At 54.2% G+C, this 14,821-nt stretch overlaps 1 protein-coding gene across 3 annotated transcripts in view; it reads left to right on the top strand.

Annotated features, from left to right (window-relative positions):
- The window catches only part of GMDS (GDP-mannose 4,6-dehydratase), a 472,279-nt gene that overhangs the window by 150,285 nt on the left and 307,173 nt on the right, over positions 1–14,821 (top strand). The window lies entirely within an intron of this gene.

Here is a 14,821-nt window from a genome sequence, read left to right as displayed (position 1 = left end):
GACAGGCCTGCATTCTTGCCACGTCTGCCCGCGGAGTTCGCTTATCAAAGCACTTTATCACTGGGAGGGGATGTGGGTTAAGCATTGCGCTGGGCTCTGGCTCCCTGGCTCCCTGTCTGGCTGTCAGCAAACAGCTGCTTCTCAGCAAGCACGCCGTGCCGCCCGCCCGCGCAGAGCTGGGGACAAAACCCGCTTTGTGTCCCGTGCGGAGGGTGGGGGGGGTGGGCTTCGGGGTGAGGGGCGAGTTCCCGCTTTGGGAGGGCGTCTTGGGTGAGCAGGTCTTTCCCTCTTCATTTCAAGGTTCAAGGTTAACTTTAAAAGCACGGCTTCCCCAGGCAGGCCAACCGCAGGTACACTGGGGCAGAGAGAGCGTGGGACACGTGTCGCTGCGGACGTTCGTGCTGTGTGTGGCAGCACCTTCTTGGCTCCGTCCCCCCACTGTCTTCATTCACTCCTCATCCTCCTGTGGCCATCTCGGGTGACTTGAGATGTGCCGTGTGGCAGCGGGCAGATCCATCAGGAAGCCCAGCCCTGGTGTTTGTAGATACCAGGGAGCAGCAGAAGCAAACCCCAGGACAGTCAGAGTCTGTTCGGGACACGCGGGGGCTCCCAGCTCGGCCTCATCTGTAGAAGCTGCTCTGTGCATCGCTGGACAGTGAGGACAGTCACTGAGCTTCCTCCTCCTGGACGCAGGGCTGGGTCCCGTCCTCCCGCCCCGGGATGTCTGCCCCTCCGCGTCAGCTCCCTGCACTGCCCCATCGCCCCATCGTGGAAGCTGCCAGGGCACAGCCCGCGTCCCGGGGCCCAGGCTGAGTGCAGCCCTGCGGCTTGTCACGAGAGCCTGCTCCAGGGGGCGTTCATCTGAGGCTCTTGGTACTGCAGGAAAACAGCTCTGACGGATTCACAGGCTGGAAGCGAGGCTGCTGCGCCTTCCCCGTGGACCTTCTGTGAGGCTCCTCCAGGACTTCCGTCTCTCCCCCCGCCCCCCGCACGCCCCCGACACTCATACAAGCTCTTCTCAGCGCACCCGCAAGTCCAGCGCAGGGAGCCTAGGGACCCACACAAACGCTGCGTAACGAACAAAGGTGAGAAAGGAAGGAAGCCTTTCAGCCTTGCAGCACAGGGCCTTGAGGACTAGGGCAGCGCAGTGCGGGCAGCCGGGGCTGCCCTGAGTGGCCGGGCAGGACGAGCTCCTGACTGAGGGCGGGCCGCGGGGGACGGCGGAGCGGGAGGGGCGTCGGTCTCGGCCACAGGTCCGCGGAGGCGGGCCGCCGTGTCACGCCGACGCTGACGCGACGCGCGTTCGCGTCTTTGAGAGCTGGGGACTGGAAGGCTCGTGTGCTGTGGCCGCGGTGTCCTTAGGCCCTTTCCTTCTCTCTGCAGCACCAGCGCGCCCGAGCCGGGCGCCGCCCCGCGCGGGTACTGCGCGAGCCCCGGGCCTGTTTCCCCGAGCGGGCTGCGGGTGCGGACGCCTCTGGTGGGGCGAGCTGTCCCCGCTCGTGGCGCCGCTCTTGCCCTGCATCCCCCGCGTTCCTGCCTCCGCAAAACAGTTCCAAGTGGAACGTAGGTAGAGCTTATCTACACGTTACTTCTGAGAGTGTCTTTCGGACACACGAGATCACGCGTCCACACTCAGCTGAGGAGCTCTGCTTCCCGGGCTTTGCAGGGATGTCCACAGCCCCGGAGGCGCTCAGGGCTTCCCACACAGCAGCTTTCTTCACGGTGTGTTTCTCCTATAGAACTCTCGTCGTGGGTAAACTGCTCACCCTCAGTATGTACTGTATTTACTTCCTGACATTTATGGGAAGAAAATTATCATGAATCAGCATGTATGATTCTCTTGTTTAAAACTCTCTGGCGTTTCGCCTGGAGCCCCGCTTGTTCGGAGTGGACACATATGCTGCTGCGTCGCCGCGAAACATCTGGGTGCTCAGTGTGGACAGCAAAGCCTGGGGCAGCGGGAGCTCTGAGGGCCCCGAGACAGACCTGCCCACGTGGACGTCGCATGGGTTTCTCGGCACCAGCCGCCGGCCAGCCTGGCTCTCTCCCTGGAGCAGTGAAGAGCAATGGTTTGTTTCCAGTTAGCAAACATTTTAAGGGATCAATAAGCTGGTTTATTCATGCCATGTGAGTTTGTAAAAGACAGCTTGGTAATCTGTGATGCTGGTGTATATAGATCTTTATCCAGTCAAATCCTAATTTATCAACACCTTGTTATCTTAAACACTTTACGCCGAAGGGTCATAAATCCTGCTTAAGAGGGCTTTTTTCACCCTTTAATTAAATCTCCCTGATTTCCTTCATTAACTCTAAAAGGGAGTGGAGGGATTGTTGATTTTCATTAAACAAAAATACAAATATTAAACTAAAGTTGGGTGGCAGGAAAGCACTGTATTTTCCCTGTAGCAGTAGGACAGATGGAAGGCTGAGGCCCCCTAGACCACACTGGCTGCAGACATGAGCTTACTTGTGGGGAGGGGGTTTGGGAAACTTGTTCTACCCACTCATGTTTCTGTTTCCTTAAGAACTTGATTGTGGTACTAAGACTGATAGCACTGACAAATCTGAGCTTTTAATCAGTGAGGGAGAACAACGGATGATTCCTGGGGAGATAGAGGAAGGCTCAGGTGGAGGGCTGACTCGTTGGGCTAGCCCTGAAGGATGGAGGGCTTCGAGCTTTGGGAGATGAGGAGGAGGGATGCTCTAATCAGAAGCCCCAATTGAGGCAAGCCAACCGTGGACAGCGGACCTGCCTGCCGCTGTCCCACAGCCAGGCCTGCCCTCCACGGGATGACCCGGGGGCCAGCGGGACCAGACCCTGTGCTGGGTGTGAATTAGGGGCGATGGGATGCTGTGCACAGAAAGAATTTTGTTCAGCTGCAAGTTACGGAATCCTGGAAAGCCGCTTAAATGAGTGTGCTTTTCTCATGAGGCGGGAGGGTTGGAAAGGCTGGACCAATGATGTCCCTGTGCGTTCCTGGTGCCACCGGAGTGGGCGGCTCCTGTTCCCCTGCAGTGCCCCGCACCTCTCTTCTCGGTCTCGGGGTGTCTCCTCACTTGGGCAGGGGTTCCCACCCGGCACTTGGAGAACTGAAGCTCTAGGTACCTGTTGCAGACGGTGGCCCGGGGGCCAGGCTCAGCGCTGAGGAGAGGCGGTCTCGCTCTCCCTGACAGCTTCAGGGAGAGAACCCAGGTGAGCGCACCATGTGGCGGGTTCCGTCCCCTCTCAGGTCGTGCGGCCGTTGGCACAGCTGGCTCCAGGACGGTGCTGTCACCCCAGCAGGAACCCCCACACCTGTTAGGGTCACTTTGTTCCCTCCAAGCACTTCAAACCCTGGCACCTCTCCACGTCGCTTCTGCTCTGGGCTTGCCTACTCTGGACATTGCAAATAAATGGATGCTATAATATGTGGTCTTTTGTAACTGGCAGTTATTGCATTATTTTAAACGTTGTAAAAGGAAAACACAGAGAATAGACAACAGAGATTGTCTGTGGCCTGCGAAGCTAAAACAATTGATTATCTGACCTTTAACAGAAATGCTTGCCGACCCCTGTTACAGATCAATGTGCATTTTTGATCAGAAAGATGTTTTTGAGCATGAATCTCCTGTATATACACCACATGCATTTACACAAGGACATATATTTATGTATTATATATGTTTAATCCTGTACCACATATTTGTATGTTATAAATCATTCAACTCAAAAATGAAAGATAAAAATAAATATAAAAGCTAAAATGTTTTTCCATATCTCTGTGAGCCATTATATATTCCTCTCAAGGGGCACATACTATGTTCAGGATTGGTGATGCCAAAATATTTATTTATAAATAGACTGTATTAGAAGCATGCTGGCATTTATCAAAAATACACTATCCAGACCTCCCTCCACCTGAGAGCTACTGAAACAGATTCTTTAGTAGTTGAATCCTAGGACTTCCCTGGTGGTCCACTGGTTAAGAATCTGCCTTGTAATGCAGGGGACATGGGTTCAATCCCTGGTCAGAGAACTAAGATCCTACATGCTGTGGAACTTAAACTAAGCCCCTGCACCATGAAGAAAGATGCTGAATGATGCTACTAAGACCCAGTGCAGCCAGATAATTTTTTTTTTTTTTTAAGAAATTGAAGCCAGGACCCTGCGTTTTGATAGGAATCACAGTGACTCTGCTGGGGAGCCTGGGTCAGACACCGCGGCTCTGTGCCTCCAGGCTCCTGGTGCAACGTGTGGGAAGACGGCGCAGCAAAGGCCATGGCGCGGAGCCTCAGACGCGTCACTCCTTTCGAAAGTGAACTTCCAGAAGCTTCTTATGCATGAGAGCAGCCTTTTAAGTTTCCTTCTGGGAATCACACGTTGCCACTTGCCCCTCGGGACGCACTGTGAGAGACTTCAGGAGAGAGGACAGAAGAGAGAGCAACCTCGGGCCAGTGATGCAGTGAAGAACTTGTCCACACCTGACAGGCTCCAATGTGCGTGTTTCCAGAACGTCCGTAGTGGTTTCCTCGGACAGAAATGATGAGACCCACCCTCCCGCCTCCCAGCAAACAGGCTGGTGATTTTTGAGGGAAGTAGATACTGCTCTAATTTATTGATTCAGGAGCAGAATGAAGCAATGCTGTGGGACCTTCTTGCCGAGCTCTTCACTATCAGCTGCACAGCGGCGCATACGGCTTCTGTCAGCAGTGGTTCTCCACTGATGAGTGAATCAGCAGGTCAGCAGTGGTTCTCCACTGATGAGTGAATCAGCGGGTCAGCAGTGGTTCTCCACTGATGAACGAATCAGCGGGTCAGTGATTCTGCAGTTATTACTCCTCTGGTCTCGTGGTCTGGCTCAAGTGACAAATGAAGAGAATTATCAGTTTAAGATAATTCAGGAAGGGAAACGGCCAGAATTCTGAGGACCTCAGTCTATTCTTTCCTGTGTGATTCAGATGATTATGAGAGTTATTATGCTCTTCCCTTTGAGTAAATGCAAGTAACTTAGTTTACCCACGTGTAAGATGAATTTTAATTTTACTTTCAGTTTTGTGGCTTTTAACTTAAAAATTTTAAAAGTGAGATTTGAAAAACCCCAAATTGTTGTTAAAATTTTTCTTAGCACCTTCTTCTTCTTGGTAGACAGTGAGTATATAGCAGGTCACTAAGAGGAACTGCTTTGTATCTGTCAAAATGAGTTATATTCCAAATGCTGACAGTGTTTCTACTGTGACCTTGTGGAAGACACTGCAACTAGCAGTGAATTAGCAGTTTACAATAATGAGTGGAGATCTTACTGCTAATTATGTTGATGATTAAATCAGACTCCTTGTGAACAAGTCATTCCTTTTCTTGTTTGCATGCGTGTATATATATGTGTGTATGTGTGTGTATATATACACACACATACACACATATATATATATTTACTTCTGTATGCTCCCTAAGAGCAAGGATCATTGTTTTCTGGTATATGCCTAGAACCTAATAATGTCTACCTTCAGTAAAAATTTAGTGAATGAATGGACTCCAGGACTTATTTTGAAAAGGATTTTCAGAAATACTGACAAGTGTGATGATACACACAGTATGCCAAGAGAAGATAAATTCAATATTGCTAAGGAAGAAACTGAGATAGTGGGAAAGTAGCAGAGGAGGACAGTCCAAGGATGAGAGCAGAGTGCGGCTCACAGACGCGGCCTTGTGCGGCTGGCCGGCGAAGGCTGTGCATTTGACACTGGGACTCCCAGCTGCGCAGGACTGTGTGTCAGGAGGATAGAAGGCTGTGCATCTGACACTGGGACTCCCAGCTGCGCAGGACTGTGTGTCAGGAGACAGAAGGCTGTGCATCTGACACTGGGGTTCCCAGCTGCGCAGGACTGTGTGTCAGGAGGACAGAAGGCTGTGCGTATGACACTGGGGTTCCCAGCTGCGCAGGACTGTGTGTCAGGAGGACAGAAGGCTGTGCATCTGACACTGGGGTTCCCAGCTGCGCAGGACTGTGTCAGGAGGACAGAAGGCTATGCATCTGACACTGGGCTGTGTCATGTGACACAGAAGGCTGTGTGTACATTTACTGTCTCTCTGGGCACCCTTGACCTGGCTGCTCGCCTGTCGGAGGCTTGACGTTGATCACAGAGCAACTGAGGGATAGATGTGTGTGTGCAGGGCCGGCTTGGCCCCGCCCCCAGAGACTCGGCTCATGGCGTGTATGTACCTTCCAGATGATGGACGGGGGCAGCAGATCCACAGACGGAGGACGGCAGAGTGTCCCCTTTTGCTGGGATTTTATTCCACCCTTTGATCATTGAGAGATTCCCACATCTGTCCTGGCTCCTTGTGGATCTTTGTGTGCGCGCAACTTCAGTAATGAGTTCTGATCGTAAGATTGCATTCTTTCAGTGTACTCGAGTTCAGGAGAAAGGAGGCCTGAGAAAAGTGGCTATTTATTTTTTTCATAAAGCGTTTTACTAAAATATCACTTGTATTTGCAAACTCTTACAGCTCTATCTTGGTATCTCCCGAGTACATAACTAGGCTTCTCTACCTTTAAGTCAGAAGGGAAGCTTTAGTGTTTAAGGAAGGTGCCCGTCTTTTCCAGCTCTCTGCTCCTCAGCCCCCCAGCCCCCAGGCTGGCCCAGTTTAACAGGCCCTGGACACACCGGCCCAGTTTTCACAGCTGGGTTTCGCTCTCTTCCCAGAGGTCCTCAAGAGTCTTCCTCATCTTCTGCATCTTCTTCAAGAGTCTCACCTGCCCATTCTCAGTGAGAATGACCCTGATCACACATGTATGTGCACATGCATACACACAGGTCACACACACATGTGCACACACATGTATATACATGTGCGCACACGCACAGACATGTGCATATATTGCACATGCACACTCTTGTACATACACACACGCCTGCACACGTGCATACACGGCTGCACACACATACACTCTCCCCATCTTTCCCTCTCTTTCCCACAGCGCTGGCCACAGACTTGCATGCTATCTATGTGTATCTTGCCGGGCATCTCTCCAGTACATCCTGGTCTGTCCACTCATGGCTGGGCCTTCCCAGCCTACAGTGCAGGAACACAGACCAGGCTGTATTTGTTGGATGAATGGATTTCCAGCTTCTTCAGAAAAATGGGTCAGCACTGGGCCTGGTTGCATTTCTGCGTGAGCGGCCTTGCTGTGTGTCTGTACTGAGTCCTGATGAGACTCGTGTCCCCGGCTCATCACATCTCAGGGACCCGTGGGCTGCACCTTCCCGTTTCCAGGCTGTCTGTGTTGACCTGCCGTATGCCCACGCCTGGTGAGGCACTTTACGGCCGCTTTACCATGCTTGTCCCGTGCACACGGCCTTGTTCGGAACCAACATGTATTTTGGCAACTGCGCTACTTTTAAAAAATATCTATTACTTTCTTCACCAGAAAGTAATAGTTCCCAGGGAACTGTTACAACAAGTCTTAAAAATTATTCTCTGCACACATGTCCTCGATCCCTGGAGAGGATGAGAGCCTCTGAGACTCATTGCGGTCAAGTCTGCTGTACAAATTCTGCTTGCCGCAGATCCTCGGGGAAACTTAGATAAGAAAACATTTTGTATGCATTTTATGTATGGAACCAGGTCTGTGTAAAATAAAAATCGGGATAACATTTGAAGTTGTGCTTCCTCTCTCTGCAGATTCTCAGATGCTGAAATAAAAAAAACACCAAATTAAATTTTGCCTGACTCATCTTTTTACTGATTCTCCAACCTCACAAGTTTGATGCAGGTGTTCAAAAGTACCACTCCTCAAAATACTTAAAGAAAATGTGGATATACGGGTATTCTTGTTCACCCTCTATTTTGAAATAACCTTTTAAAGAGTCCAGACCAAACGCACAGGCCCTTGTGGAGGCGGTGGACAGTACCCGCAGGGACTGGGAGCCGTGGCCGGTGGTGCCAGAGGTGCTGGGGGGGCGTCCTGAGCGGGCACTCTTTCCTCCTCCACGGCCTGTCCACTGTCCGTGCTGACCTGAAGCGCTCATTATCTCGTGGGGAGAAGCAGCCCAGCAGGTCAAATGCATGTCATCTGTCTTACAACAGAGGTTTGCTCAGGACCAGAGTAACATCTTGGAGGACCTCAGAGCTGGAAAACAGTATTTCATGCTGCCTCTTCCACACTCTGATATGTGATTCCACATGACACAAGATTTAAATTCATGTGGGTTCTTTGAGATATTTTGATGTCAAGGTTCCAGGTAATTTCACTGAGGATAAGCTTTTCCTCCTCTGGGATGACACGGGGAACCCCAAGCGTGTTCCTAGGCAGCCTGCTGTGTGAGCCCGAGGTGGGCCGGCTCTGCCCCCAGCGGAGGATGCTCAGGAGCATGCACGCTGGGAGTGACGCCACAGGCCTGAGAGGGCGCATGTGCTTCCCGCCACCCAAGTCCTCCTCTGCCCTCGCTGCTGACGCTGAGCGGGACCAGTCTGCACTGAGCTGAGTCGGTGCAGTTTTCAACCTGGCCCTCCTTCGTCATCAGGACAATTCTTGGAAGCCCCAGTACCCTGGACCAGTTGTAATGGGTTTCTGCTGGGTGGGTAATTTATCCGCTTTTGCACGCCCGATAGTGAGAAGGAAGATGAGGGGTCAGAGGCAGGGCAAGCTGACAATTGGATCGTCATCAGCTGAGTCATTAAGTAAGATTGTAAATTTTTTTTTATTGTAGTTGGAAAATATCTGACTAGGGTGTGTGAGAGACAGAAAGGGTGGAGGGGAGACAGAGACAGAGAATGGAAGAAGCCCAAAAGTGATGTCCAAACTTAACTTTAAATCGGTATTTGTCATGATATTGTTTGGATTTATTTTGTCTTGAAGGCAGTCAAACTTTAACATAATGCTTTGCATTCCTTAAAAATATACAATTCAACATATATTTTTAAAGTTATAGTAAAGGTCTTAAGACATCTCTGCCTCCTCATGCCCCCAGTTAAAAAAAAAAAAGTTACACGGCAAAGCCATCTATCTTGTATAATTATCCTCATAAACTTCCAAGGAGCGCTTCTCTCCCAAAATGTTACTGGCGTTGATCCTGGCATACAGTCATCACACCAGTAATTACAGGTCTTCAAAGGAATACAGTCCTCAGTATTTACTAGCCTTCATTATGAACACATAAATCACTTAATAAAATGGCGAGGGGACACTTGACTTGTCATTCTGTTTACATTAGGCATTCTCTGCAGGCGATCCACATGAAAGCTAAGGCAGGCTGGGCTCTTTTTGAGACGGTCCTTATCGTTAATAGAAAGCAGCCTGTGTGCATCCTGCAAACCCATTTCCTTATTTAAAGTGGGCATCCTTCCTTCACTGAGAGGTGCTTCCTCTTTGTTACTGGACTGAGGACCGAGCCTTTGTCAGCCCTTAAAGGCACATCCCTTCCAGGTGACCTTTTGTCCTGAGCGGCTAAGATGTATTGTTTAGTGCACTCAGAATTACACAGGGTGTCCTAGGAGTATTTGTTTTGGTTAATTAAATTTGGAAATGTGTCATTTTTTCCTATTATAAAGCAGAAATGAAAGTCCAGCCAATTGGTTTTGGAGTTCTGGGAGATGAGATAATTGCAGAGGGTTTAAAAATATGTACACCTTTTCTCCACTGAGAGAAACATGAAACACATTTAACTTCAATTAAATTATCCATGTGTCTTCCCACCCATAAGGGTGTTTATATGCATGCCATGCTGAGCGCACATATCCTTACTAGTTACACTAAACAGAACGAGACTCTGCCTGAATGGAAGTCTTCTTTTTACTGTTAAATGTTAAGGGACGCTGAACGAAGGACCCACATCAGAGCTTATCAGACAGGTCAGAAGCCATTTTATAGGTGAGACCTCATCACACCCTGTCGTAGTTGCTATCTTCAAGGCTGTTCTGCCAAGAATTTTTTGTTTTTCTTTAACTAGTCAAAGTTATTTTAAACCTTTGTTCAATGAACTATAAACACTGTAATTTTTTTTTAGTTTTAACACCAGAAGTGGACTGTGCCGTGGTAATAGGTTTATTAATTGTAATAGTATAGAAAGCTAATATGAGTATGCAGATAACTTCCTAAAGTTTTCACTTTTCATTTATGATTTATTTGTAATAAAAGGACTTTCCCAAAACTTTATGAAACACCAAAGTATGACCTTTTGTCTTAGTCTGTGTTTTGACAAGCTATTTACCTTTTCTTCAGGCAACTATGACGTCATCTGCTGTCCTCTGATACCATGCATTTGTTTCTGGAAGAATCCTGTCTCTTGTTTGCTATTCCGCCTCTATTTCTGCATACCTGGTATATCTGAGTAAAAATCATCTTTCTGAATCTCACGCTCTAAGGAAAATCACCTAAGCCCCTTTCTGAGCAAACCGGAAGGCAGAGGAAAGGGAAGAGGGGTCGCCCTGGGTGTCAGAGTCGGCCTGCTTCTGTCCCCACGGGGCGCCTCTGCGTCCCCCCACAGGACCCGGGAGGTCACAGGCAGCAGCCGCCCACCTCGGCTGTGCTGGGTCAGGTCAGAACCCCCTGCTTCGCAAGGACCAAAGGGACTGCGTCGTCCTGGGGCCACTGTAGGCTGAGTGCTCGCTTCCCACCTCCAGGCCCCGCCCGGTGTAGGCCGAGCGGTCGCTTCCCACCGCCAGGCCCGCTGTAGGCTGAGTGCTCGCTTCCCACCGCCAGGCTCCAGTGTAAGCTGAGTGTTCGCTTCCCACCGCCAGGCCCCGGTGTAGGCTGAGCGCTCGCTTCCCACCGCCAGGCCCGCTGTGCCAGGCCCCGCTGTAGGCTGAGTGCTCGCTTCCCACCGCCAGGCCTGCTGTAGGCTGAGCGCTCGCTTCCCACCGCCAGGCCTGCTGTAGGCTGAGCGCTCGCTTCCCACCTCCAGGCCTGCTGTAGGCTGAGTGCTCGCTTCCCACCGCCATGTCTGCTGTAGGGTGAGCGCTCGCTTCCCACCCAGGCCCCGGTGTAGGCTGAGTGCTCGCTTCCCACCGCCAGGCCCCGGTGTAGGCTGAGCGCTCGCTTCCCACCTCCAGGCCTGCTGTAGGCTGAGCGGTCGCTTCCCACCGCCATGTCTGCTGTAGGCTGAGCGCTCGCTTCCCACCACCAGGCCCCGGTGTAGGCTGAGCGCTCGCTTCCCACCACCAGGCCCCGGTGTAGGCTGAGTGCTGGCTTCCCACCACCAGGCCCAGGTGTAGGCTGAATGCTCGCTTCCCACCGCCAGGCCCCGATGTAGGCTGAGCACTCGCTTCCCACCACCAGGCCCGCTGTAGGCTGAGCGCTCGCTTCCCACCGCCAGGCCCGGTGTAGGCTGAGCACTCGCTTCCCACCGCCAGGCCCGGTGTAGGCTGAGCGCTCACTTCCCACCTCCAGGCCCCGCTGTAGGCTGAGTGCTCGCTTCCCACCGCCAGGCCCCGCTGTAGGCTGAGCGCTCGCTTCCCACTGCCAGGCCCCGCTGTAGGCTGAGTGCTCGCTTCCCACCGCCAGGCCCCGATGTAGGCTGAGCGCTCGCTTCCCACCACCAGGCCCGCTGTAGGCTGAGCACTCGCTTCCCACCGCCAGGCCCCGCTGTAGGCTGAGCGCTCGCTTCCCACTGCCAGGCCTGCTGTAGGCTGAGTGCTCACTTCCCACCGCCAGGCCCGCTGTAGGCTGAGCGCTCGCTTCCCACCGCCAGGCCCCGCTGTAGGCTGAGCGCTCGCTTCCCACCACCAGGCCCCGCTGTAGGCTGAGTGCTCACTTCCCACCACCAGGCCCCGGTGTAGGCTGAGCGCTGGCTTCCCACAGCCAGGCCTCGGTGTAGGCTGAGATGCTCACTTCCCACCTCCAGGCCCAGGTGTAGGCTGAGCGCTCGCTTCCCACCTCCAGGCCCAGGTGTAGGCTGAATGCTCGCTTCCCACTGCCAGGCCCCGCTGTAGGCTGAGTGCTGGCTTCCCACCGCCAGGCCCAGGTGTAGGCTGAGTGCTGGCTTCCCACCTCCAGGCCCAGGTGTAGGCTGTATGCTCGCTTCCCACCGCCAGGCCCCGCTGTAGGCTGAGTGCTCGCTTCCCACCGCCAGGCCCCAGTGTAGGCTGAGTGCTCGCTTCCCACCGCCAGGCCCCGGTGTAGGCTGAGTGCTCACTTCCCACCCCCAGGCCCCGGTGTAGGCTGAGCGCTTGCTTCCCACCGCCAGGCCCCGATGTAGGCTGAGCGCTCGCTTCCCACCGCCAGGCTCCAGTGTAGGCTGAGCGCTCGCTTCCCACCGCCAGGCTCCAGTGTAGGCTGAGCGCTCGCTTCCCATCTCCAGGCCCCAGTGTAGGCTGAGCGCTCGCTTCCCACCGCCAGGCCCCGCTGTAGGCTGAATGCTCGCTTCCCACCACCAGGCCCCGGTGTAGGCTGAGCGCTTGCTTCCCACCGCCAGGCCCCGATGTAGGCTGAGCGCTCGCTTCCCACCGCCAGGCTCCAGTGTAGGCTGAGCGCTCGCTTCCCATCTCCAGGCCCCAGTGTAGGCTGAGCGCTCGCTTCCCACCGCCAGGCCCCGCTGTAGGCTGAATGCTCGCTTCCCACCGCCAGGCCCCGGTGTAGGCTGAGTGCTCACTTCCCACCCCCAGGCCCCGGTGTAGGCTGAGCGCTTGCTTCCCACCGCCAGGCCCCGATGTAGGCTGAGCGCTCGCTTCCCACCGCCAGGCTCCAGTGTAGGCTGAGCGCTCGCTTCCCATCTCCAGGCCCCAGTGTAGGCTGAGCACTCGCTTCCCACCGCCAGGCCCGGTGTAGGCTGAGCACTCGCTTCCCACCGCCAGGCCCCGCTGTAGGCTGAGCGCTCGCTTCCCACCGCCAGGCCTGCTGTAGGCTGAGCGCTCGCTTCCCACCGCCAGGCCCGGTGTAGGCTGAGCACTCGCTTCCCACCGCCAGGCCCCGCTGTAGGCTGAGCGCTCGCTTCCCACCGCCAGGCCCGGTGTAGGCTGAGCACTCGCTTCCCACCACCAGGCCCCGCTGTAGGCTGAATGCTCGCTTCCCACTGCCAGGCCCCGCTGTAGGCTGAGCGCTCGCTTCCCACCGCCAGGCCCGCTGTAGGCTGAGCGCTTGCTTCCCACTGCCAGGCCCGCTGTAGGCTGAGCGCTCACTTCCCACCGCCAGGCCCCGGTGTAGGCTGAATGCTCGCTTCCCACCGCCAGGCCCCGCTGTAGGCTGAGCGCTCGCTTCCCACCGCCAGGCCCGGTGTAGGCTGAGCACTCGCTTCCCACCGCCAGGCCCGGTGTAGGCTGAGCACTCGCTTCCCACCGCCAGGCCCCGCTGTAGGCTGAGTGCTCGCTTCCCACCGCCAGGCCCGGTGTAGGCTGAGCACTCGCTTCCCACCGCCAGGCCCCGCTGTAGGCTGAGCGCTCGCTTCCCACCGCCAGGCCCGGTGTAGGCTGAGCACTCGCTTCCCACCACCAGGCCCCGGTGTAGGCTGAATGCTCGCTTCCCACCGCCAGGCCCCGCTGTAGGCTGAGCGCTCGCTTCCCACCGCCAGGCCCGGTGTAGGCTGAGCACTCGCTTCCCACCGCCAGGCCCCGCTGTAGGCTGAGCGCTCGCTTCCCACCGCCAGGCCTGCTGTAGGCTGAGCGCTCGCTTCCCACTGCCAGGCCCGCTGTAGGCTGAGTGCTCACTTCCCACCACCAGGCCCCGGTGTAGGCTGAATGCTCGCTTCCCACCGCCAGGCCCGGTGTAGGCTGAGCACTCGCTTCCCACCGCCAGGCCCCGCTGTAGGCTGAGCGCTCGCTTCCCACCGCCAGGCCCGGTGTAGGCTGAGCACTCGCTTCCCACCGCCAGGCCCCGCTGTAGGCTGAGCGCTCGCTTCCCACCGCCAGGCCCGGTGTAGGCTGAGCACTCGCTTCCCACCGCCAGGCCCCGCTGTAGGCTGAGCGCTCGCTTCCCACCGCCAGGCCCGGTGTAGGCTGAGCACTCGCTTCCCACCACCAGGCCCCGCTGTAGGCTGAATGCTCGCTTCCCACTGCCAGGCCCCGCTGTAGGCTGAGCGCTCGCTTCCCACCGCCAGGCCTGCTGTAGGCTGAGCGCTTGCTTCCCACTGCCAGGCCCGCTGTAGGCTGAGCGCTCGCTTCCCGCCACCAGGTCCCGGTTTCAGCTCCCGGTTGGCCCTGATATTTTTGCTTGTATGCATATTAGTACGTATTTCACAGTTTCTGCGCGTTTTGTTGTAATTTTTAGCCTGTTTTTCTTTGACCTTATTGTTGTCTTATTTCTTATATGGTCCATGTTCTTCTTTGGAAAAAATATTTTTGACTCATTTCCTGTTTCTTGATAACATCTCAGAGTTGGTACAAAGCTCTTCCATAGGCAACGTGCTGTAAACTAGCGAAGCTGTAACGTTGATTTTATAAGGTAGTGACCTTAGACTTGGTTCCTGTGTGCCAGGATCCCAGTGAGCCTGGTGGCTATGTCAGCCATGGCCTCATCCACCCCCGTGGGGCTCTGGAACCTCCCCCTGCAGGGTACCCATGGGCACCACCAAAACCAGCTCTGGTGAAGAATCCCTGGAGACGCTGAGAGTCGTCGAGCGGTTTAGGAAGTGTTACTGCTGAAATTAAACTGCTGAGGCTGTGCGCATAGCGTATACAAAGGGTGACACTGACTGTCTTTCACAGCAAGGTTGCACCCAAACGGTTATGGTGGTGGATTTGAACAGCGGCTTCTCGTTTGCCAAGAAAAATGGTGATCTCTTACTATTAAATCTTCTTTTTATGTTTTATGTATGAATTGCAGAGGTCTTTTCACATGACTTTGCGTCTGTAAAGTTCTACTTGCTTATGGTCCTCCTTGCCACATCCTTAAACCCAGCATGTTCGCGT

Source organism: Odocoileus virginianus, unplaced genomic scaffold (assembly GCF_023699985.2).
Source record: "Odocoileus virginianus isolate 20LAN1187 ecotype Illinois unplaced genomic scaffold, Ovbor_1.2 Unplaced_Contig_19, whole genome shotgun sequence".
Lineage (NCBI taxonomy): Eukaryota > Metazoa > Chordata > Mammalia > Artiodactyla > Cervidae > Odocoileus > Odocoileus virginianus.
This window is presented reverse-complemented; position numbering and strand designations above follow the sequence as displayed.